Raw genomic sequence first — 12924 nt, 5'->3', positions numbered from 1 at the left:
TCACAGCCAGGGCTTTTCACTCCACCTAATCACACAGCTCACTTCTTCCCTGCTAAGCAGTAAATAGCAAGTGTCAGCCCAGGCTGGCTGGTGACTGGGCTCTCTGAGCAGACAGGGCCAGTCCCCGAGTGGACCCGCCTCCTTCTCCTGCTGATCCTGGGCTTTAAGAAAGAGATTTGCACTAATGCGACCAAGATTGGGAATCCAACATCGCTGAAAATTGCCCTTTTGCGAGGCGCTAATACACACAAGCCTGAGGAGGAGGCTGGGCAGAGGTGTTTCTGTGCAGCCCAGGAGACCTCTGTTGTCAGGCTTCCTGTCTTTATTAAGCTGTGCAGACAGGCTCACAGTGCGTCTGGCTGCAAATGAAACCCAAGCTATCTCATTTTCTTCCCTCAGCCAGGCCAGACGCTCCTTCTCACATCTCCCCTCCCCCACTCATGGTAGAGATCAAACAAGGAAAACAAACAAAAAAACAATCCAAACCTCCCCAGCATCAGCAAGTCTGCCTTTCTGAAGCTGGTCTGAGCCTTGGAATTGAGTTGTGATGAAGTATCCTCCCTTCAGAGCTGGTGGGTGTTCCCACCCAAAGTCTTCTCCTGAGTGGTAGGGTAGAGGGACGTGCTGGCCTGCATGACCACCAGCAAGAGAGGCAAGCCCCCTAGCCCTGCTAGTCCACTAGCCATGCCCCAACCCTTCGAGGCCCCACGGTGTGCAAACAGTAGGACCCCTGGCAGGTAAGTAAGTCTCAACAACTGTGAGAGACACTTCAGATCAAACTGTGGCACCTTACTGCACAGGCCTGAGTTTGTAGGGCTTCAGACAAACCTCATCTCTTATTCCCCTTTCTGGGCCATCTAGCAAACACCATAGCTTCTGCACCTTAGGTCTCCATTCTGAAAAGCTGGTATAGAACCCCATTGTAAGGAGACTGCTGGGCACCACAGGACACAGTGTCCGGGCCCAGTGGGTCCTTGGCAAGGGTGCTGTTTCTGTACGAGTGAGTCGGGAAGGACCCGGTATATTTCACTTTGTCTTACTGCCCCCCCACCCCACCCCTGCTTAAACGGAGGCTGTGATAACTCACCCACAGTCGGACAGCTAACCAAGAGTAGAGTCTGATCCTGACCTGTGTGACTGCCGAGCTGGAATCTGCCTCAGTTTCTCACAGTCGCATTGGAACACAGGGGATAGTCCTGCAGCTCTCAGAACCTTTCCTTCTAGAAGAGCTTCAGAAGAATCCCTTTGTTGCTCCCCCAGAGATGTATGTGAACACACATACAACTTTGTCTGATGATACTGTTACCACTGTTTCTATTTTCCAGAGAGAACCTTTCACCAAGGCCTACACACACAGACACACACACACACACACACTCACACACATACACACACCCCCTGCAAATAGGTTTAATAGATCTTTACATGTGGTTGGGCTACTTGAAACAAAAATTGACCATTATTTAAATTCTATTACATGGTAACTACTTTCTTAAAAGAATGTTTTTATTTGAACTTATTGTGTGGCAATCATCAGTGACTTACACTCATTAAACCACTTTAAAAAGAAAAGATTATCAAATGAAAGAGAGGGAGTACATGTGTACATATATATATGTTTATATACATATTTGCTATATATATATACATATATCATTCTAGTTATTAAAAAGACACTTGCCCTTTTATTTTATTTAGACAACACCCACGAGATCCACAGCTTCTGGCTTTTCTTCCCCTTCTCAGACTCTGAGGTGAACCCGGTGACTCTGGGGTTGGAAGAGACCCCAAGACTCACCAGGACTCATTTCTCTATGAGAACGAGACATCAGAAGATTGCAGTGTGGCTGGGAGATTGTGCAGTCGGTAATGTGCCTGCTATGCCAGCCTGAGGCCCCGAATTCAGATCCCCAGTATTCACAAAAGAGCTGAACCGTGGCATGCATTTCTACCCCAGGAAAGAGGTGGTAGGATCCACTGAGGCCCACTGGCTGGATGGTCGAGTCAGATCGACAAGCACCAGGTCCAGCCTCTTTTTAGACCCCTTGTCAAAAGAGTAAGATGGAGATCAACAGAGGAAGACACCCAACACTGACCTCTGGTTTCACTGCACACGTGTACACACAAGCACCTAGATATACATGTGCATACACCCACATATGAACAGATACACACACACTCACACAGAGAGACCCAAGTCTTGGAGGCTCTGGACCTTCAATCCAGTGCTCTCCTATCGATAGGTGGAGGACAGCCATTTGCAGGCCAAATGTGAGCTACAGTCTAACTTCATTCACTTTGTGATGATGCTGTATTCCCAGGCCCACTAGGGTTGGCAGGTTCGAAGCTTGGTCTCCTTGATGTAACAAGGCACAACAGAGAGAAGGTCCCCAAGCCCCCAGGAAGCTCAGCCTATGCTGCCATTCTGGCCCATCAGCAACACCAAGCACCCTTCACCTGGCTGGGTGTGCTTTCTCACAGGATAAGTTGGCAGAGCCTCAGAGGCCACTGTTCGCCTTGGCTTGACAGCTGGCTCTCTCAGAAAAAAAAACAAAAAACAAAAAACAAAAAACAAAAACACAGTCTGGAGCAGAGTGGAAATGGCCCCCACCTTCACCTGCTGCTGTTGCGGTCACAAAGACCTCAGCAGGGCCTGGATACTCTTCCTGACTATACCAAGCCCAGGCTTTCAGACTCCATGAGATGGAAAAGCCAAGATGATGCTTGTGGGAACCACTATGGGTTGGGCAAGGCAAGGCTAGGGAAGGCCAGGAAACCATGAGAGGCAGAAGTCCCACAGGCTGGCTATTTACTGAGGTCTATGTGGCACTTCAGTCCCTTGTTAAGCAAAGAACGACTGTGGCCATGCACGCAGCTGACCGAATCCATCACAGATCTGTGCCTCTACCTCAGGCAAGTGAGCTGTGCTTCCAACGCATTCCCGTGCCCACCCTGCCTGTGGTGGAGCAAGGGTTCCAGGGCTTTGCTGGAAGGTGCTGCTTCCCTCGAGGGCTCACCAGTCAGCAGGCTGATTGTGCACAGAAGCCGGAGTCTCTGGGAGCATCATTTTGTGTGACAATGAAATTGGTGGCGCACCAGCAAGTTTCCCCTGCCAGGTGGAATGATTGTTGTGCTTCATATAGTGGCTCACTGAGTCCCCAAAGGTCTGGGCCCCAGCAGTCCACAGAGGGGAACTCCCTTCTTTCTTATGCATAAAGGATGGGCCCTCAAATCCTTGATCAGGGGATCTGCTGTGGGAATTGCCCTACTAAAGCAAGGCAGGCTGATACAGGATGCGTGAGTGAATGCCAAGTGCCTAACAGTGTGTAGGAAGCCACTACAAGTTAGGGATTGGGTAAAAGACAAATATCAGTCATGGCTGCCAGGCTGGCTAGGGACTTGAACACAACCAGGTAGTTGTGTTTAGACATGCCTATCCCTAACCCCTGTGACAAGTCGCCTCCTCTGATTCTCGCATCTGGATGTTTGAGCCCTCCAGACTCCCTGGGTTGGAGCCCGAGAGATGGTCCTCCATCTGCTATTTGCATCAAGCCCTCAGTCACTGCATGTGGGGTCCACAGGGCCATTCTGTCTGAGCGGAGCCAACAAGTCAGCCTCGTCCCCACCATTCCCACGGGTGCCTGTTAAACCTGCTGCGTTTAGCCACAGGCAGCGCCTGCTCCACTGGCAGGGTCCCTGAATGTCAGGAAGCAGGTGGCCTAGCCTGCTCCCCAGGAGGCTGCACACACTTGGCCAGCCTGAAAGCAATCTGTCCCAGCAGTAGAGATGGCCATGTGGGGGCAGGGTGAGTGGCAGGGAGCCATTCCCAGCAGTATCTCTGGGCCCAGAACCCACGAAAGTGGTAGTTAACTCCAATTTATCTCCCCGCTCCAAACTGAAGTTCTGTTAGTTCATCAAGAGAGCCCAATCCTGAGGTCATAGTGAGGAACAGTGGGCAGGACCTGGAACCTTTCACCATTTAGCCAGGGTCTGTCCCTGTGCTGGGCGCCTGTCCCTGTGCTGGGCGCCTGTCCCTGTGTTGGGCGCCTGTCCCTGTGCTGGGCGCCTGTCCCTGTGTTGGGCGCCTGTCCCTGTGCTGGGCGCCTGTCCCTGTGCTGGGCACCTGTCTCTGTGCTGGGCGCCTGTCTCTGTGCTGGGCGCCTGTCCCTGTGCTGGGCGCCTGTCTCTGTGTTGGGCGCCTGTCTCTGTGTTGGGTGCCTGTCTCTGTGCTGGGCGCCTGTCTCTGTGCTGGGCGCCTGTGTCTGTGCTGGGCGCCTGTCTCTGTGTTGGGCGCCTGTCTCTGTGTTGGGTGCCTGTCTCTGTGCTGGGTGCCTGTCCCTGTGCTGGGCGCCTGTCCCTGTGCTGGGCGCCTGTCCCTGTGCTGGGCGCCTGTCTCTGTGCTGGGTGCCTGTCTCTGTGCTGGGCACCTGTCCCTGTGCTGGGTGATACTTAGCAGTTCTGCTGGAGCTGCCCCCTTCCCTCTTACTCACTTTAGCGCACACTGTGTACCTAAAACAAGATCCCTGGCCTTCTCCTCGACTTCCAGATGAGTTCAGCACCCTTGTCCCCCTAACTTCCCACTCCCACTAACCTAAATACAAAAGAGTCACCCTATGAGGCGATGGAAAGACATAGGAACAGAAGTACCTACTAGAAGAACTTGGAGAAGGTTCTGGAAAGTTCCCAAAGTAATAAGTTTCAGCAAGCCAAAGGAGGCCATAGAGTACTAGGCGAAAAGTCAAGAGATGGCTAAGTGTGTTTGTCACGTGCCCCTTGTCAGCTCCTTTGGCCCCACCGCCCTGCAGTGTGTCCCAGGCCCAATATGAACACCTGGAAATAAGGTCCCATGTGCAGACTGTGTGCAATCAGGGTCAGTTAAAGATAAGCCTGTCTGAAGGGTTGGTGACCCAGTCAGCCCAAGGAGCCTTGAACGTTCATCTCAACACTCTACTGCTAATGCCAATGCCAAGCAGGAGTTTCCTTGCGGTCTCAGCTTCCCTTGCGGCTGGGTAGGACTGGGTGGCAGATCTGATCAATGTACCAATTCCTGCTGAAGCATGGGGTGCCTGCTGGCATTCCCACCATCCTCTTCTCCTTCAACAGTGACATCAGTGCCACTTACATGGTTCAGAGCAGCCATATACACACCGGGGTCACCATCCCAAGCACCCCAAAAAAACAGAGACAGAGGCCAAGCAGGAGGGAGACCAAAGTGCTCAGGCATGGAGGTTTGGTGTCATATGCTGCAGCAGTTAGTGTCCACTTAACAGAACACAAATGTCATCACTCTTGTTCTCAGAGATAAGGAGTTAGAGGCCACAGCACAGCGAGACAATTGCAGATCCAGGCCAGCAACACACCTCTTCCTTTACAGCCCTTCCTTGCTTCCTCAGATTGTTCCTGCCTGTGAGCACCATGTCCCTAACCTTTTAATCCACCTGTCTCCAAGGTGCCTAAGTGATAGGTGTAAGATGAAAGGAGGAGTTCTCAGAAGGAGCCCTGAGCAAGAATGGTCAAAAGCGTATGTGTTGGGGGGTGTGGGGGGTGTGGGTGTGGGGGGTGGCCCAACTTCAAAGGTTCCCGCTGGGGCTCTGGGATCACAGGAAGGAGAACCACACAATGGCTGAGCACACAGGATGAAGAGCCAAAATCCCAGCCCCACCGCAGATTCCGTGTTTTTCATGGAGTCGTTCTCCTGCCTATGAAAGGGAAACAATAATTAAACCCCCTGTGAGAGGAGATGAGGCTGGAGCGTGGTCTAGCCCAGACTCATAGGAACAGTCTCAGTGTCTGTGCCATGTAGATGTCACTGTCAAGATCACTCAGAGCAATAGCCTTCCTGGGGAAGAGACATAGGTGCAGCCTGAACTCTCCCCTCCCAAGCAGCCCGAGGAAGCTTCCCCAGACAAGACAGGAGACATATCCCCACTCTGCAGACCTCAGACCTGGCCCAGCCCACACCCAGAGAGGGAACCAGGCCCTCTGGGGAAAAATACAACCCACAGAGTCCAAGAAAATTTATCTGAAGGTCCAAAGTGTTTTAGAAGAAGAGCCCGTGGCTGGCTGGGGTGATGCTGGAAGCTGTTGGTCAGTTCCTCATCAGCACAGGTGGTCCCGGTACCCAGTTAGGAGAAGAAGCAGAATGGAGCAGGGAAGACTGGTCGGTAGTGGCTGAAGGACTAGACATCCACACTGGCTATCCTGCAACAGGGACAGGGCTACTATGAAAATAACTACCAGGAAATGCATTGCCCCAGAAGGTAAGAAAGGAAGAAAACAACCGACCTACTCCCATTATCTCCTAAACCTAAACCACAATGGGAAGATAACAGTGTTTGCTGTGTGCTAGCTACAGTGCTAAATATTTTACTAGGACCATCTCACTGAGGGTTCACTACAGTCTGATGATGTGAGATACTGCTAACTCCATTTTATAGAAAATGGAAGACACCAGAAGCTGAGTGACCTAAAGTCACATAATTGACAGGCAGGGTAGACAGCATTTAAACCCAGGTACTCTAATTATCACACAGTGATTTTTTTTTTTCTAAGCAAATAGAGAACCTGAGGCTCACACAGGGCAGTGACTTAGCTGAGGCCACACAGTCTCATCTATGATAGATCAAGCCTCCTAACTCCTGGTTCTCTGGGTTGTCTACTCTACCACGACTAATCTCCCCGTGTACACACGCACCTACCATTCACGAGCCTGTTTCTGCATATGTCCGACCCAGAAGTCTAGGCTAGAGAGAGCAAGATAATCAGGGCCCCACTGAAAGCCTGGTGGTGTCAGCTGCAGACCTGGGCTCACCATCCATAGTCTGTCCTTCTTTGTAAAAACACTTGTGACCGGCCCCACTCCATCAGATGGAACACTTGCCAGCCTGCGGGGCAAGAGGAGCATAAGCTGGTGTGTTTGCCTGAGAGTACTGGGTTCTGAGCTCTCTCTGTGGGGTCCCAGCTGAGCGCAGACAAATGTTCCTGATTTTTCCTCTCAGTGGCTGATGAAATGGGCCAGAAGAGCAGCCCTCTGGAAAGGGAGGGGCTGCTAAAACGTGTTGTCCAATATCAGGCCCTGGCTTTTCCCAAGGGAACAGGGACTGGACAGGCACTGAGAGAAAGACACCAGCACTGGCTACTGTGACCCTTTTAACAGGGATGGGTCAGAACATTACCCTCTCTCTGCCTCCAAACACCAGTGTGTGGCATTGGTCCACACAAGCTGAATGACTACCCCTGAGCTGCCACTGAGTTCTAGTACCAGAGGCCAGCAAGAGGAGGCCAAACAGCCTGGAGAACCCCTGAAGAACATAGCTGTCCAGATCACCAAGAGACTTCCCTGGATTTAAGTCACAAGGCCCCTCCATCTCTGCAGCTGTTTACAGACAGGGAAGCCGGGTCACAGGGGAAGGGGCTCATCCAAGGCCTCACTGACAAACTGATGGACGAATCTCAAATCTGCTCCTTTCCCTCTACCAGCCCTTCCCACAAATCCTCCTAATCCCTTGACTCCAAACGAGCACTGAGACATCATTTAGTAAGCCTGGAGCTATTTTCAGGTTGGTGTGGAAGTTATTAAAAGGCAGGGAGTCCTTTCTGGATTCATACCAAGATGTCCTATGTGCGAGTCCAGAGGTCCACTTCTACAATGCTTTCTGGAGCTTCAACGATTGACTGGCATTTTGGACTTGAGGACAGAGAAGACTAAGAAATATGCCCAGGCTCGGATTACTGTTAAGTCGGAGATTGGGGAATCTACCTGGAGTCCACAACACAAAAGCAGAGACACGAGTAGCCCTAGAGGGTGGAGAGTCTGTGCTCTCTTCAGCGTGGGACTTGGGGTGAGAAACGAGCAGAGAGACAGCACTCAGAATCAGCAGGCCTTACAGTGGGGGGGGGGGGGCAGGCTAATACCCAGGTTCCAAGGGTGAGACTGTCCTACCAGGCTATTAGCACACACAGATGCACACACACATGCACACGTACACACACAAACCAAACACTTCTTTTGTTTTCTGACTCCTGGAATGCCTTAAAGACAAGCCCAGAGACAAGGGCTTCCCCACCTTTCCTTTGCCTCCTTGCCTCAGTTCAGGGACCCCACACTGACTGAAGGGCTTTAGCTCTGCCTTTCCACACAGAATCCAGTTGAAGTCTGCTTCTTCTAACAGAAACTTTGTCCCGCACTAGCATCCGATAAACACGTGGTTTCTACCCGCGCTGCAGGCAGGACCCCATCTGTCTCCCGGGGAGTCAGGATCCACCCCATTTCCCTCACCTTTGCAGGAGTGGAGGGCAGCTGGGATGGTGAGCACAAATTCCTAGCAAGGACACAGGAAAACTTCCAGTCACTCTGAAGTCACCGTCTCTAGTGAGATCATTTATACTCTCTTGGGGCGCAGAGAGGAGACACGAATTGAGAGATAAAGACGAGGCACCAGTCACCCCCAGAGTCCCCTCTTCACACAACAAAGATGACACTTTCCACGACTCCGGGTGTCAGCATGTCCCTTCCCACAGGCATCCCGCCTGAGAGTAAGGGATGGAAGCTGAGTTTTCACAGGTGCTTGGGACGTGATCAGATAGAAGTGTATGGGACCCAGGTAATGGGGTGCTCTCCGAATGGCTGGGGAGTGTAACCTTTCTAATGGAACTGCAGAAATCCCTAAGGAACCCCACCACTCACCCAATGTACCTGTGCCCTGAAAGAGGAGTCCGCCCACCACGCCCATAGATCTGCCAGGACCAGGACAAAGGGAGCCACTTCTACAAAAAGTGTTGGGTTTCAGTAACTTCAAATAAATCTCAACCAGGGTTCTATCCCATTGTCTCCATGCAAGCTCACTGTCCACTTAAAGTTTCTTTTCTTATTGTTTTTCTAGATGTAAATTATCCACTCATCCTTGCCTACAGTCCATGACACTGATCCATCCGTTCATCGCCCAGGCACCCCGGTCTCATAGTGGGGCCATCAGCCAGATTCGCTGGGGCAAGGTGGGGCGCTCCTCCAGACAGACCCCGCGCAGCGCAGTGGTGCCTCTGCGGAGCTACGGTCTGTGAAGATCCTGGTCTGGTCTGGGAAGCACCGGGCCAAGCAAGTGCGCCCCCTGGCGAGGCAACTCTTCCAGCGCAAGCAGGACCCCGAACCCGCGCGCGCCCACCGCGGCCAGCCACGCTGGGAACCCGCGGCCACCACACCCCACATCCGGCCGCGGAACCTGCCCGGTAGCCTCCACATCCACGGAACTGCACACCTTTCCGCACAGGGAATGACAGCCCGGGTGTGGAAACAAATTCAAGAGCGCTCTCCTGGCCGGCCACCAGGGTCCCACGAAGGCGACGCGCCCTCGGTACCCCACCACGGCCGGCGATTCGCCGCACCCAAGCCCTGTTCCGGGTCTCCCGTCGCGACCTGTGGACGCTCAGGGTCACCTGGATGCATCCCTTTCCTCCCAGTACATCCCCGACCAACACTTCGGACCTGGGAGTCCCACCTGCCGCCTTGTTATCGCCTGAGCCCCCGGGATCAATGGGCGTTGCACCTGACCTGGGCAAAGTCCGCGACCCAGGGCATGCTCGGGGTCACACGAGGAGGCGCTTTCCCCTCCCCCAGGAGGAGTCGCAGTAGAACTTGGTGATCGCTTCCCCGAGAGTCCTGGGACCCACATTGGTTCTAGATCTCCCCTTGGGCGCGCACTGTCCCTGCGCCAGTATGAGAAGCGCAGTGGTCGAGTCCTACCTGGCAGAGGCCCGGACGCGGGGGAAAGTTTCCCCGGGCGCAGAGTGCGCTAGCAACTTGCGGGGCGCCGGCAATCCTGCACGGTGGCGTTGGGCTAGGCGTCAAGGCGACGAGAAGCGGCGACGCCCGTTGGGGGCCGGGGCCGGGAGGCCTGGCGCAGCTGGGCTTCGGGATAGCCTGGCGCGGCGTCCGCCTGCAGCTAGCAGCCCCTGAGACGCCGGCGGCAGCTGCAGCCGCTCGCCCGCCACCGCCGCCGGCCACACCTCCCGCCACCCTCCGGCCCGCCCTCCCTCTTCCTCCGCCCTAGCCTCCGCCCCTTGGTCTCCTGTCGCCACTACTGCCGCCACAGTGCTGGCGCGCCTCTAGGCTAACCTGGCTCTTGCCTCCCCACGGCTGCTCTGCTCTCTCACCCGGTGCTAGCGTATGGTCTCTGGAGTCGTGCTTTTCTGATGGACCCTGCGCCCCTAGCCTCCTTCCCATGCTTGTGTGGTGTTTGAATTTAGGAAATTGCTCGAGGAGGGCAGCGGTGGCGCGCCGAACTGGGGCATTTATTCCTGGGGAGCTTTCCTGATGTCACCACCACCCTTGGGTGTGACTGCAGGGTTGAGGTGTGGAATTCTCCATTGCGACGTAGCCCCTTGGTTTCCCACTCACTGCCAGGGAAATACCTAGTGGGAGCCTGTGCAGCAAGCACTGTTAAGTCTCATCGCTGGTGACTGCCTCTGGCCGGGTGAGCCTTCCTAACTCCATCAGCTGTAAACCAAGGCATTGCTAAGACCAGACCCTCTTCCCCACCCTGCACAGGGTTTCACAGAGACAGCAGTTAGTCTATGCCACACCGGGGCTCATATAAAATCCACAAGAATGCACGTAAGAACCACAACCTAACAGAAACTGTCACGAGAAGACTCAGATAACAATGCCTGTCCCCTTCCTGGCATTATCAGTGACCCAGCTTTGACACACTTCCACAATGAACAGTACTGTGTCACACACACACACACACACACACACACACACACACGAGAGAGAGAGAGAGAGAGAGAGAGAGAGAGAGAGAGAGAGGAGTTAAACTGCAGTCTGAAGGAGACCTCTTGGCCCACTGTCAGGACAGACGCTCTTGCCTTGAATGTTAAAGTTGGTGAGGTTAGGACACAAGACTGAGTTTTGAAGGGAAGACAAAAAGACTTGGCCTTTCTGGGCCAGCAGTCCAAAAGGTAAAATATCTAAGGTCTCAGGGTTAGCCCTTTGAACCATTTCACAGAGTCAGGAGAGAGGCCAAGGATGGATTGTTAGAGAGGCACGCAGCTTCGCGACCAGATCTGGACTCTGCTCTTCAGTGGGCCCGCATGGCAATGGAATTCTGTCAATATATAGATACCTCTCCAGTTTCCCGAACAGGGTCAAGGGGAGGCTGGGCCCTCTAGCTGAGAACCGCCCCCCCCCCCCCCCCCCCCGCAGGTTCTTAACTCAAAGTTGTTGCTGTAAAGGACACTGGCATGGGCCTCCTGGGGCCACAGAAACTCAGTAAGAATCAAACCTCGAATGAGGGCCCAGGCTTGACTAGATGGGGAGGGTTTTGAAGATTTAGCTCTGGTAAAAGCAGGCAGGGTGGTGTAGGGAAAGATAGCACAGGCTGGGCACCGATAAGATGGTTCTCCGGTTAAAGGCACCACTAGGCCTGACAACCTGACTTCCACCCCTAGAAGCAGCAGCTCACACCCAGCTGGGACACCGATTCTAGCTCCAGGCCTCAGTCTCCTGCCTCCTTCAGAACATGGACCTGGCTGGGCCCCAGACTGAGAGCTGCCTGCTTAACGGCTTTCTTTAAATCAGCACTTTTATATTTTATATTTTGTTTTACTTAAACAAGTTTGTTTTTTTAAACAGTGATATGTCCTACCACAGCCATAAATGGAAAAGCAGTGCCAGGTTGCTATAAATAGAAGGATATCATAAAACAAACACAGTGTGAATAAAACGATGTCATTAAACTGCAACAATGGATCTTCAGCCACAATAAAAGAAAGTGTAACCAGATCCCACTGGCTCTTTTGCCTAAGAAAGGCTGATCACTCCTAGGCTTATTCCCTCTTGAAGATCATTGAGGATCAGAAAGGATCTATAAACGTGTTAGCAATCAACTTGAGACACCCCACATCCAAAAATGTGATACCTATATACCTATAAGGAGTAAAAATACTCCTTTCTCCCACAAAATAGGGACCCCTGAAAGTTTAGTTCCAGGAGACCCTGTGAGACTAGTCTCCTGTGCACAAAGCCGTTTCCATCCTAATGCTTCCACATGTAAAGCTGAGCAAACTACTGGGATCCCTTTAACTGTTCTAGCAAAAGAGCAAGAAAATTCCCCAAATTGTAGCTTCTCTGGGGTTTCCAGGCAGGCAAAGGAATTTTCCAAGGAGATGGAGTGGGGAGGGAAGAGAGACAGCCCAGGGAAAGGGCAGCCAGCCTCGACCAGGCAGAGTGCAGGTTAGCACACACCGAGGAACAGCCTGGCTCAGAAGGTTCTAGACTCATTGTAATATGGCGATGCTGAGAAAGCACGGCAGGTTGGACAGATGGGAAGTCCTGGTGATCCCAGACCGGGATCTCTTGACAACCTGATTTAGGGAGGGATGTGGTATTTAATAGTTTCAGTTTGGCAGAAACGATAGTCATCTAGGTCTTACGTTCTAGGAGGTGAATCTCTGATTTTGTCTATGAGGGCGTTACTAAATTAGGTTAATTGAAGTAGGGAGGTCTGACTTAAGTGTGGGCAGCCCCATTCCATGGGCTGGGGTCCCAGACAGGAGAGTAAGAAGAAAGGGAGCTGAGCACCAGCAGGCATCTCTCTCTGCTTCCTGACAGAGGCTGAACATGGCCAGATGCCACACCTTCCCCACTGTGTCTTCCTCATGACGGTCGGCCCTTCAAACTGTGAGCCAAAACGAAACTGCTCCCTTCAGCTGTCGCTGCCATGGCAACAGAAGAGTGATACAGGAAGTGTAGGGGAAATGGACTTTGAAAACACTCACCTCTCTCCGAAGAAGTTCTTCAAGGTTCTTTTCTCTAACACCCACTAGAAGAAAAAGTCCCAAATGTCTCATTGGTCTTAAAGTCTCAGGTCTGTCAGAATCAGCTTGGGCTAGACAACTCAGGTGCTGAGGCTCAGGTGTCCCCTGGAC

The 12924-nt window shown here is 52.7% G+C and overlaps 1 protein-coding gene across 6 annotated transcripts in view; it reads right to left on the bottom strand.

The window, feature by feature from the left end:
• Positions 1 to 9971, bottom strand: part of Tspan18 (tetraspanin 18) — a 137465-nt gene extending 127494 nt beyond the window's left edge. For 4 of the 6 annotated variants that reach the window (XM_085696638.2, XM_085696639.2, XM_085696640.2 and 1 more), the window contains exon 1: positions 9740 to 9970. The gene's annotated coding sequence lies outside the window, so the exon portion shown is untranslated. Of the gene's footprint in view, positions 1 to 9739 lie in introns of all 6 variants that reach the window. The other 2 variants (XM_085696642.2, XM_085696643.2) reach the window with 1 other exon arrangement.
• Between the last annotated feature and the right edge of the window lie 2953 nt (positions 9972 to 12924).

Source organism: Myodes glareolus, chromosome 10, assembly GCF_982192425.1.
Source record: "Myodes glareolus chromosome 10, mMyoGla1.1, whole genome shotgun sequence".
Lineage (NCBI taxonomy): Eukaryota > Metazoa > Chordata > Mammalia > Rodentia > Cricetidae > Myodes > Myodes glareolus.
The sequence above is the reverse complement of the archived record's forward strand: the minus strand, read 5'-3'. Positions and strand labels throughout refer to the sequence as shown.